Source organism: Esox lucius, chromosome 1, assembly GCF_011004845.1.
Source record: "Esox lucius isolate fEsoLuc1 chromosome 1, fEsoLuc1.pri, whole genome shotgun sequence".
Lineage (NCBI taxonomy): Eukaryota > Metazoa > Chordata > Actinopteri > Esociformes > Esocidae > Esox > Esox lucius.
The window spans coordinates 40,003,143-40,015,520 of NC_047569.1; the positions used below are offsets into that span (position 1 = coordinate 40,003,143).

Consider the following 12,378-nt stretch of genomic DNA (forward strand, 5'->3'; position numbering starts at 1 on the left):
TCTTGCCTGTGCCTTACTGTGAAATTCAAATGTGGTTTAGCATCATTTTTCCGTGAGCTAAATGCAAAGGCCTTTCAGAAAATCGAAAGCATGAGCACAAGCGAATTCCCCGACTTGTCAGATAAATGGCCGTGCAGAGAATGAATAATACAGCTGCTGCTTCAATTAAGATGTGTCTCTCCCTCCCTGTCTGTACACTGTACCTCTGTCCCTGTCTGTACACTTTACCTCTCTCCCTGTCTGTACACTGTACCTCTCTCTCTCCCTGTCTGTACACTGTACCTCTCTCCCTGTCTGTACACTGTACCTCTCTCCCTGTCTGTACAAAGTACCTCTCTCCCTGTCTGTACACTGTACCTCTCTCCCTGTCTGTACACTGTACCTCTCTCCCTGTCTGTACACTGTACCTCTCTCTCTCCCTGTCTGTACACTGTACCTCTCTCCCTGTCTGTACACTGTACCTCTCTCCCTGTCTGTACAAAGTACCTCTCTCCCTGTCTGTACACTGTACCTCTCTCCCTGTCTGTACACTGTACCTCTCTCCCTGTCTGTACACTGTACCTCTCTCCCTGTCTGTACACTGTACCTCTCTCCCTGTCTGTACACTGTACCTCTCTCCCTGTCTGTACACTGTACCTCTCTCCCTGTCTGTACACTGTACCTCTCTCCCTGTCTGTACACTGTACCTCTCTCCCTGTCTGTACACTGTACTTCTCTCCCTGTCTGTACACTGTACCTCTCTCCAGTACTCTCTCTTTGTCTCCTCTCTCTCTGTCTTACTCTCGTTCTCTCGCTTTCTGTCTCACGCTCTTTCTCCAGATATAGATGAGCTAAGCTGTGCTATTGTCTCCCCAGGGCAGAGGCAGACTTCTCACTGAGAGAAAGTGACGATTATCTGACAGTGATGAAAGACAGAGCTCAGAAGCATCACTACACTACATTTAGCTTCATTAGCAAAGACCCTGAATCTTCAAGAGGGGAAAGAAAGAAAAATAAATCCCAGCGTTTATTTAAAGGATGAAGGCTGGAGAGTATTGTGTGATTGAAGAAGAGAAACAGAATTGAGAGTTCCCTAAAGACTTTCACCAATGGTAGATCGCTGATGAACTGAGGGAAAAGACAAGATCAATACATGAATGATAAATAGAAACATGCTGGACACCAGACCATGTCACAGGACAACAGACCACTGTAAACTGGACACCAGAGTATGTCACAGGACAACAGACCACTGTAAACTGGACACCAGAGTATGTCACAGGACAACAGACCACTGTAAACTGGACACCAGAGTATGTCACAGGACAACAGACCACTGTAAACTGGACACCAGAGTATGTCACAAGGACAATAGACTGCTGTAAACTGGACTCCAGGGGATGTCACAAGGACAATAGACTGCTGTAAACTGGACACCAGGGGATGTTACAAGGACAATAGACTGCTGTAAACTGCACTCCAGGGGATGTCACAAGGACAACAGACTGCTGTAAACTGGACACCTGATTATGTCACAGGACAACAGTAGTTTAAGTTAACTGCATCATTCCCCTATACTAAGGGCAAGGAAACATTGTTGGCATGACAACACTGTTGGTATGCTACACTATGGAGATCAAAACCCTTTGTTCATTTTCAACACATTACATTTGGAGGCAGGACAACACTAATGTCAGTTCTGAGAAACATCCACCAGAATTCCAACTGCTGTGAAAAATTCCCCAGCGATGTATATGGCATGAAACGCTCACCAGAGGTACTGAATATCTGCTGTGAAACGCTCACCAGAGGTACTGAATATCTGCTGTGAAACGCTCACCAGAGGTACTGAATATCTGCTGTGAAACGCTCACCAGAGGTACTGAATATATGCTGTGAAACGCTCACCAGAGGTACTGAATATCTGCTGTGAAACGCTCAACAGAGGTACTGAATATCTGCTGTGAAACGCTCACCAGAGGTACTGAATATATGCTGTGAAACGCTCACCAGAGGTACTGAATATCTGCTGTGAAACGCTCACCAGAGGTACTGAATATATGCTGTGAAACGCTCACCAGAGGTACTGAATATCTGCTGTGAAACGCTCACCAGAGGTACTGAATATCTGCTGTGAAACGCTCACCAGAGGTACTGAATATCTGCTGTGAAACGCTCACCAGAGGTACTGAATATCTGCTGTGAAACGCTCACCAGAGGTACTGAATATCTGCTGTGAAACACTCACTAGAGGTACTGAATATATGCTGTGAAACACTCACCAGAGGTACTGAATATCTGCTGTGAAACGCTCACCAGAGGTACTGAATATCTGCTGTGAAACGCTCACCAGAGGTACTGAATATCTGCTGTGAAACGCTCACCAGAGGTACTGAATATCTGCTGTGAAACGCTCACCAGAGGTACTGAATATCTGCTGTGAAACGCTCACCAGAGGTACTGAATATCTGCTGTGAAACGCTCACCAGAGGTACTGAATATCTGCTGTGAAACGCTCACCAGAGGTACTGAATATCTGCTGTGAAACGCTCACCAGAGGTACTGAATATCTGCTGTGAAACGCTCACCAGAGGTACTGAATATCTGCTGTGAAACGCTCACCAGAGGTACTGAATATCTGCTGTGAAACGCTCACCAGAGGTACTGAATATCTGCTGTGAAACACTCACTAGAGGTACTGAATATATGCTGTGAAACACTCACCAGAGGTACTGAATATCTGCTGTGAAACGCTCACCAGAGGTACTGAATATCTGCTGTGAAACACTCACTAGAGGTACTGAATATCTGCTGTGAAACACTCACTAGAGGTACTGCATTTCTGCTGAGAAACGCTCACCAGAGGTACTGAATATCTGCTGTGAAACGCTCAACAGAGGGTTATCTGTCTTGACGGATCCCTAACAGACGAAACAAGAAGCTACATGGTTTGCAAAATTTCCAGAGAAAAGAACAGGCTGTGGGCTATAACACAGTGGTAACACATACTGCTTCATCTGGTTGGGCTACTCAAAATATAGTGATTATATAGGCCAACTCACCACAGTGGCACAGAGAATCACATCTGTCTGTTCCCTGAAAACTAATAAGAATAAACAAGAAGACAAATTCATATTATATACAACAAACTGTGTTTATCTACCCACTGAGGTATTCTAAGCATTTTCCATGGAAAGACCTCAGATCATCCACCACTGATATTAAACCCCCACCCACCTGGACGATGCACAGCAACAAGCGTTCTGCATACATCTCCTGTCACCAGCGTTAATATCAGTGCTCTTAGGAAGTGTAACGTGATCCAAATATTCAGGACACCGAATTAACGTCCAGACCGAAAAACGGCCTGTAGGCAGAGCGATGTCCCTGTCTTTGCCCTGCACCATTTGAGCTTAATTACTGGTCAGAAATATACAGAGTAATTTACGCCATCGCTACTAAACATTCAGTAACACAGCCACAACACAATCACAACTTAACCCTCAGTAACACAGCTACAACACTGTCACCTTTAACCCTCAGTAACACAGCCACAACACCATCACTACTTAACCCTCAGTAACACAGCCACAACACAATCACAACTTAACCTCAGTAACACAGCTACAACACTGTCACCTTTAACCCTCAGTAACACAGCTACAACACTGTCACCTTTAACCCTCAGTAACACAGCCACAACACAATCACAACTTAACCCTCAGTAACACAGCTACAACACTGTCACCTTTAACCCTCAGTAACACAGCTACAACACTGTCACCTTTAACCCTCAGTAACACAGCCACAACACCATCACTACTTAACCCTCAGTAACACAGCTACAACACAGTCACTTCATCATTTTACTTCCACAGAGGTACTACGCAGGATATATGGAAAACTAGTTTACTACCTAGGGAATAAGGCGTCATTTGAGACATATCCACCCTGTGTCAAATCCTTTCATAGCACTAGAGAGGGGGTTTTACAGACACATGCAGCTGTGGTATAATGGAGTATCTGGCCATGAAAGATGAAAAAAGGGGACGAAGAGAGTGAGAGATGTCATAGTGTGTTAGACAGCTTGGAGGGGTTAGTCATCACAGTAACATCTTCCATCCACTGACAATCCACAAATACAATATTATACTTGGTGAATAAACAACTAGACAGAAATCATTTCAGACAACTTTAGCAGCAAACATGTTAACTCTATCAAGCAGTTTAGCATTTGCTGCATTTGATTTCATGCAATGTTGCCTTGAATTTCAGAAATAGCAATACAGTGGCTTTAACTAAGAGATAACACACATTGTAGAATATCAGTGGATCAAGTTAGAATATTTTCCCTGGGTAATGAACCAGTTAAGGCAGATAAAATCTTGAGTACATCTTGATCCACACAGAGTACCAAAATACTTTCCCACGCCTCCAACAGATGGAATATCTCAGAAGATTTCAGTTGGCCGGTAGAAAGTTGCTCTTACATCTCAGCCATACTTTGTATTTCAAATTGCTTCGTTTTGGCCTAGACGCTGAAGCTGAAACATTCAATTATCACCACAGGCCCATTATCAGGGAATTAAACATGCTTAAAGTGCTACAGCAGAAACTACAGTAGCTACCAGAAGCTGTTAGCTTAATGTCTGCCTCACAAACCGTGCCCTATGTCCAATTTAGTGCACTAGTTTTGACAAGGCTCCTTTTGGGGCTTCGGGGGAATTAGGGTTTTATTTGGGAGACACGGTCCCCTCTCTCTACCCAGAGGGCCACACCACCGTCACTGATCTTTAACTATTAGCCCTAATTAGAGAGTCACTCTATCAACGCATGACTTCGCCAAGCTGCTGTAGCTGTCCTCTCTTTCTCTCTGTCTGTCTCACCCCTCCTGTCTGTCTCACCCCTCTTGTGCGTCTCTCTCCATCCCTCTCTCAATCCATCTGTTTACATATTCCTCTCCATCTGTCACTCATCCCTCCATCATCGCCTCTCTCAAGTTTTTTCCTCTCTCAGTCCTGCTATTGAATCCCTCTCTACTTCCCTTGATTCATCCCTCTCTCTGCATACCTTTCTCAATCCCTCACTTTCCTTCCCTCCCTCTTTGCCTTTCTCTCCATTTTTTCCCATCGCCCTCCGTCTCTTGAGGCTTCGACCTTCATTGGCTGACCGACTTGGGTGAAACACAATCCTTCTGGGTGCTGCGACACAGCCCTCTTAGAGGAAGGCCAGGCGTTTGACAGAAGAAGGCAGCTAAAGTCAACATAGAGAGTTCAAAGGTCACTCGTCAAGTTCACTGAACCACCTGTCTTACAGCATCTGCCAGGTGAGCTGTGAAAGGAACAGGTAACCCGGGGAGAGCTAGCTGGAACCCACCAGCCACAGATAGCAGCTGACCTGGATTCAAATAGTAAATGTATTCTTCATTAAAGCACTTTGGCTGCACTTGATTGAGCTGGAGAAACAGAAAACCAATCCCCTCGGAAAGTTTAAACCTAATCTGTCTCTCTCAGGCAGTCTCAATCACACTCCAGAATATGTGTTTTACAGATATTTAATACTATCTGAACTCAAGCAGGTATTTGTATCAGCTCTCAGGCCTCTCACGGTCTTAATCTGAGCCTGTAATGGGATTATTCAGACACTCAGGCTTCATTATACACATGAATGAGAGCAGTGCTAGGTCAGCTCCAGATTGCAGCCGAGCACCCTGAGGAGCCACTATCCCTCCTCCCACTTCTGCTGTAGCCCTCCAGATTCCACACTTTAATTCTCCACCCTCCATCCTTCTCCACCCTCCAGTCTCCATCCTCCTCCACCCTCACAGAGGATTGGATAATTGCCCACCACAGTCCAGAGGTGGGAGGGATGAACAGAGTGGAAGAGAAAAGAAGTAAGCTGGGCTGCCTGTTAATCCTCTTCTCCATCCTTCACTGCCCTCCTCTGCTGCTACCCCCCCCCCCTCGCTCAGCACTCCTCTAATTGGCTAGCTTGATTTTCTTGTCCTATCAAGGATCCCTGCCGGGGAGTTGGGTACAACCATTTCAAAGCAGTAAAACCTCCCAAGAAGCCAGGCCAGACCATTAAACAAATGGCAAAAAGGTCCAATGAAAAAAATTATAGTAGAAAGAGAGGCAACCAGTACCCTTCAAGACCACCTTAGTTTGACCTGCCTTGTGGGAACCCTGAAATATCAGGTGACGACCCTCGCTGACACTCTGTGTTTGAAGTGCTGATCGGGTCAACGCCAATCATTTCCGAGTGGGATCCTTCAGAGTTATGGGTCCAACAAGAACACAAGCTGCTCATCACAAGAAGCCCTGGTCCACCGGGTCACAACGGACCCGCCTCACTGTTCACACCAAAGCGGAGAGAGAAACAAGAAGATGAAGGAGAGGAGGAAGATTGGAAGGGCCTTTACGGTTTGGTTTCGCTGCTAAGAAATAATCAATAGCAGCAAGTGTCTGTGTTTGCCAAAGCAGGTACTATGATGACTCTGCTAAGCTCTGGAATCGGCATAGAAGATGGGAGAGAGTTGGGGGGGGGGGGGGGGGGGGGGGGGTTAGGGGTGTGTGAACTATATCATGATAGAAATAAAAGGAATTTTCCCACTGTCTAAGGGAGGATTGCAGACTAAGACCTCAAAGACAAACAATATCAAGATGTCTGAATCTACTACTGGTACCAACCCTGCTGACACAAGATGTCTGAATCTACTACTGGTACCAACCCTGCTGACACAAGATGTCTGAATCTACTACTGGTACCAACCCTGCTGACACAAGATGTCTGAATCTACTACTGGTACCAACCCTGCTGACACAAGATGTCTGAATCTACTACTGGTACCAACCCTGCTGACACAAGATGTCTGAATCTACTACTGGTACCAACCCTGCTGACACAAGATGTCTGAATCTACTACTGGTACCAACCCTGCTGACACAAGATGTCTGAATCTACTACTGGTACCAACCCTGCTGACACAAGATGTCTGAATCTACTACTGGTACCAACCCTGCTGACACAAGATGTCTGAATCTACTACTGGTACCAACCCTGCTGACACAAGATGTCTGAATCTACTACTGGTACCAACCCTGCTGACACAAGATGTCTGAATCTACTACTGGTACCAACCCTGCTGACACAAGATGTCTGAATCTACTACTGGTACCAACCCTGCTGACACAAGATGTCTGAATCTACTACTGGTACCAACCCTGCTGACACAAGATGTCTGAATCTACTACTGGTACCAACCCTGCTGACACAAGATGTCTGAATCTACTACTGGTACCAACCCTGCTGACACAAGATGTCTGAATCTACTACTGGTACCAACCCTGCTGACACAAGATGTCTGAATCTACTACTGGTACCAACCCTGCTGACACAAGATGTCTGAATCTACTACTGGAACCAACCCTGCTGACACAAGATGTCTGAATCTACTACTGGTACCAACCCTGCTGACACAAGATGTCTGAATCTACTACTGGTACCAACCCTGCTGACACAAGATGTCTGAATCTACTACTGGTACCAACCCTGCTGACACAAGATGTCTGAATCTACTACTGGTACCAACCCTGCTGACACAAGATGTCTGAATCTACTACTGGTACCAACCCTGCTGACACAAGATGTCTGAATCTACTACTGGTACCAACCCTGCTGACACAAGATGTCTGAATCTACTACTGGTACCAACCCTGCTGACACAAGATGTCTGAATCTACTACTGGTACCAACCCTGCTGACACAAGATGTCTGAATCTACTACTGGTACCAACCCTGCTGACACAAGATGTCTGAATCTACTACTGGTACCAACCCTGCTGACACAAGATGTCTGAATCTACTACTGGTACCAACCCTGCTGACACAAGATGTCTGAATCTACTACTGGTACCAACCCTGCTGACACAAGATGTCTGAATCTACTACTGGTACCAACCCTGCTGACACAAGATGTCTGAATCTACTACTGGTACCAACCCTGCTGACACAAGATGTCTGAATCTACTACTGGTACCAACCCTGCTGACACAAGATGTCTGAATCTACTACTGGTACCAACCCTGCTGACACAAGATGTCTGAATCTACTACTGGTACCAACCCTGCTGACACAAGATGTCTGAATCTACTACTGGTACCAACCCTGCTGACACAAGATGTCTGAATCTACTACTGGTACCAACCCTGCTGACACAAGATGTCTGAATCTACTACTGGTACCAACCCTGCTGACACAAGATGTCTGAATCTACTACTGGTACCAACCCTGCTGACACAAGATGTCTGAATCTACTACTGGTACCAACCCTGCTGACACAAGATGTCTGAATCTACTACTGGTACCAACCCTGCTGACACAAGATGTCTGAATCTACTACTGGTACCAACCCTGCTGACACAAGATGTCTGAATCTACTACTGGTACCAACCCTGCTGACACAAGATGTCTGAATCTACTACTGGTACCAACCCTGCTGACACAAGATGTCTGAATCTACTACTGGTACCAACCCTGCTGACACAAGATGTCTGAATCTACTACTGGTACCAACCCTGCTGACACAAGATGTCTGAATCTACTACTGGTACCAACCCTGCTGACACAAGATGTCTGAATCTACTACTGGTACCAACCCTGCTGACACAAGATGTCTGAATCTACTACTGGTACCAACCCTGCTGACACAAGATGTCTGAATCTACTACTGGTACCAACCCTGCTGACACAAGATGTCTGAATCTACTACTGGTACCAACCCTGCTGACACAAGATGTCTGAATCTACTACTGGTACCAACCCTGCTGACACAAGATGTCTGAATCTACTACTGGTACCAACCCTGCTGACACAAGATGTCTGAATCTACTACTGGTACCAACCCTGCTGACACAAGATGTCTGAATCTACTACTGGTACCAACCCTGCTGACACAAGATGTCTGAATCTACTACTGGTACCAACCCTGCTGACACAAGATGTCTGAATCTACTACTGGTACCAACCCTGCTGACACAAGATGTCTGAATCTACTACTGGTACCAACCCTGCTGACACAAGATGTCTGAATCTACTACTGGTACCAACCCTGCTGACACAAGATGTCTGAATCTACTACTGGTACCAACCCTGCTGACACAAGATGTCTGAATCTACTACTGGTACCAACCCTGCTGACACAAGATGTCTGAATCTACTACTGGTACCAACCCTGCTGACACAAGATGTCTGAATCTACTACTGGTACCAACCCTGCTGACACAAGATGTCTGAATCTACTACTGGTACCAACCCTGCTGACACAAGATGTCTGAATCTACTACTGGTACCAACCCTGCTGACACAAGATGTCTGAATCTACTACTGGTACCAACCCTGCTGACACAAGATGTCTGAATCTACTACTGGTACCAACCCTGCTGACACAAGATGTCTGAATCTACTACTGGTACCAACCCTGCTGACACAAGATGTCTGAATCTACTACTGGTACCAACCCTGCTGACACAAGATGTCTGAATCTACTACTGGTACCAACCCTGCTGACACAAGATGTCTGAATCTACTACTGGTACCAACCCTGCTGACACAAGATGTCTGAATCTACTACTGGTACCAACCCTGCTGACACAAGATGTCTGAATCTACTACTGGTACCAACCCTGCTGACACAAGATGTCTGAATCTACTACTGGTACCAACCCTGCTGACACAAGATGTCTGAATCTACTACTGGTACCAACCCTGCTGACACAAGATGTCTGAATCTACTACTGGTACCAACCCTGCTGACACAAGATGTCTGAATCTACTACTGGTACCAACCCTGCTGACACAAGATGTCTGAATCTACTACTGGTACCAACCCTGCTGACACAAGATGTCTGAATCTACTACTGGTACCAACCCTGCTGACACAAGATGTCTGAATCTACTACTGGTACCAACCCTGCTGACACAAGATGTCTGAATCTACTACTGGTACCAACCCTGCTGACACAAGATGTCTGAATCTACTACTGGTACCAACCCTGCTGACACAAGATGTCTGAATCTACTACTGGTACCAACCCTGCTGACACAAGATGTCTGAATCTACTACTGGTACCAACCCTGCTGACACAAGATGTCTGAATCTACTACTGGTACCAACCCTGCTGACACAAGATGTCTGAATCTACTACTGGTACCAACCCTGCTGACACAAGATGTCTGAATCTACTACTGGTACCAACCCTGCTGACACAAGATGTCTGAATCTACTACTGGTACCAACCCTGCTGACACAAGATGTCTGAATCTACTACTGGTACCAACCCTGCTGACACAAGATGTCTGAATCTACTACTGGTACCAACCCTGCTGACACAAGATGTCTGAATCTACTACTGGTACCAACCCTGCTGACACAAGATGTCTGAATCTACTACTGGTACCAACCCTGCTGACACAAGATGTCTGAATCTACTACTGGTACCAACCCTGCTGACACAAGATGTCTGAATCTACTACTGGTACCAACCCTGCTGACACAAGATGTCTGAATCTACTACTGGTACCAACCCTGCTGACACAAGATGTCTGAATCTACTACTGGTACCAACCCTGCTGACACAAGATGTCTGAATCTACTACTGGAACCAACCCTGCTGACACAAGATGACTACTACTGTATTTATAAAGAATCTATTTAGTAGGGTTATATTGGGCCTGGTGGAAGGACCTTCAATGTCAATTCTTCACATAATCTATTCCACAGCCATTAAGCCCCTTTGTTCCCTGGCCTGAGATACACAACATCTGTCCCCTGGCTTGAGATACACAACATCTGTCCACGGGCCTGAGATACACAACATCTGTCCCCTGGCCTGAGATACACAACATCTGTCCCCTGGCCTGAGATTCACAACATCTGTCCCCTGGCCTGAGATACACAACATCTGTCCCCTGGCCTGAGATACACAACATCTGTCCCCTGGCCTGAGATACACAACATCTGTGCCCTGGCCTGAGATACACAACATCTGTCCCCTGGCCTGAGATACACAACATCTATCCACGGGCCTGAGATACACAACATCTGTCCACGGGCCTGACATATCTGCATGACAAAATGACAAATAATTTCACACATTACATAGCGAACCCCAAGGAATGGACAAGTAGCTGGCATCTCTCTCACACTCTTATTTTTCTTTTTCTCTGTCTCTTTCTGTTTCTGTATCTCTCTCTCATTCCCTCTCTCTCTATCTATCTCAGTCTTCCCGTCATCCATCCACAGTGCTGTGTAACAATTTTAAGGATGTAAATTTAACGCAGTTATGGCTACATGCTAATCACATTACTGGAATATTATCCATCAGAACATGGCACACAGAGTGACTGGGTCTCACAGCAAGCTGTCGAAGGGAAGGGAGGTGACAACCGGGTCCAGAAGGAGAAGAAGGAGGACAAGGACATGACTGCCATTGCTTTTTTCAATGCCTGCAAGCATACATATAAACACAGCCTCTTCGGAACCTCCAGGGCTGAGCAGCATTATGCACTTCCAGGGGAACAAAACAAACGAGCCAGGCAGACTAAAACCCAGGCTCCATTTACAATATTCAGCCAGCGTACAGCTCTTCCTACCTTGAAGGACCAACAGCCCAAACATCCCTATTGAGATTAATAGTTGGCAAGACGCTGCTCAAAAAAGCCATAATACAATCCAGAGATGTCCAATGGTATTTATTCTATACCGTATCGGTGCGGGATATGACCCAGGAGGTAGTGCCCTTTAGATTGTCTGTTTGGATAATTGCTCCTGTCACAGAAAAGCTTACTGCTCCTTTAATGGGTCCCATCATGAAGACACTATATAGTAAATCACACCTAAAGCGTTGTGTCAACGCTCTGGTAACAGAACACGTTCCCTATCTTCATTTAACAAGATGCGTGCCTCTACATATGAAAAAAAAAACATGCATCCTGCACCCATTCCACAGGGCTCTGGGTAAAAGCAGGGAGAAGTGTTGAATCTGGTTCTGTGTGTCTGTTCACTCTTATGGAGACATTTGGGTGGGTCTGAAACAGTGTTCACTGATGCTCATATCAACAAGACATCTAAATCCTATTGTGCAGGTTTACATAAGCCCATAGCCTCAAATCACCAGTCAGAAAGTTTATACACTAAAGCAACTTGTCTAAACTATCCCAAGGGTCTGGTTATTGAGTACACAAAGACAACTTTGTAAAAAGTGGGTATTTCTACGCAAGATATTTACTAGCCTAAAGCTGTCAGTATCACGTGTCAGGTAACAATCACTTCATTAGTGTTAAGCCATTCATGTTGCATGCATTGGAATACTGTGGTAAAAGTGTTGAAAGCTTTAAGTC

General features: G+C 45.6%; 1 protein-coding gene across 6 annotated transcripts in view; it reads right to left on the minus strand.

The window, feature by feature from the left end:
• nectin1b (nectin cell adhesion molecule 1b) overlaps positions 1 to 12,378 on the minus strand; it is a 262,236-nt gene that overhangs the window by 127,307 nt on the left and 122,551 nt on the right. The window lies entirely within an intron of this gene.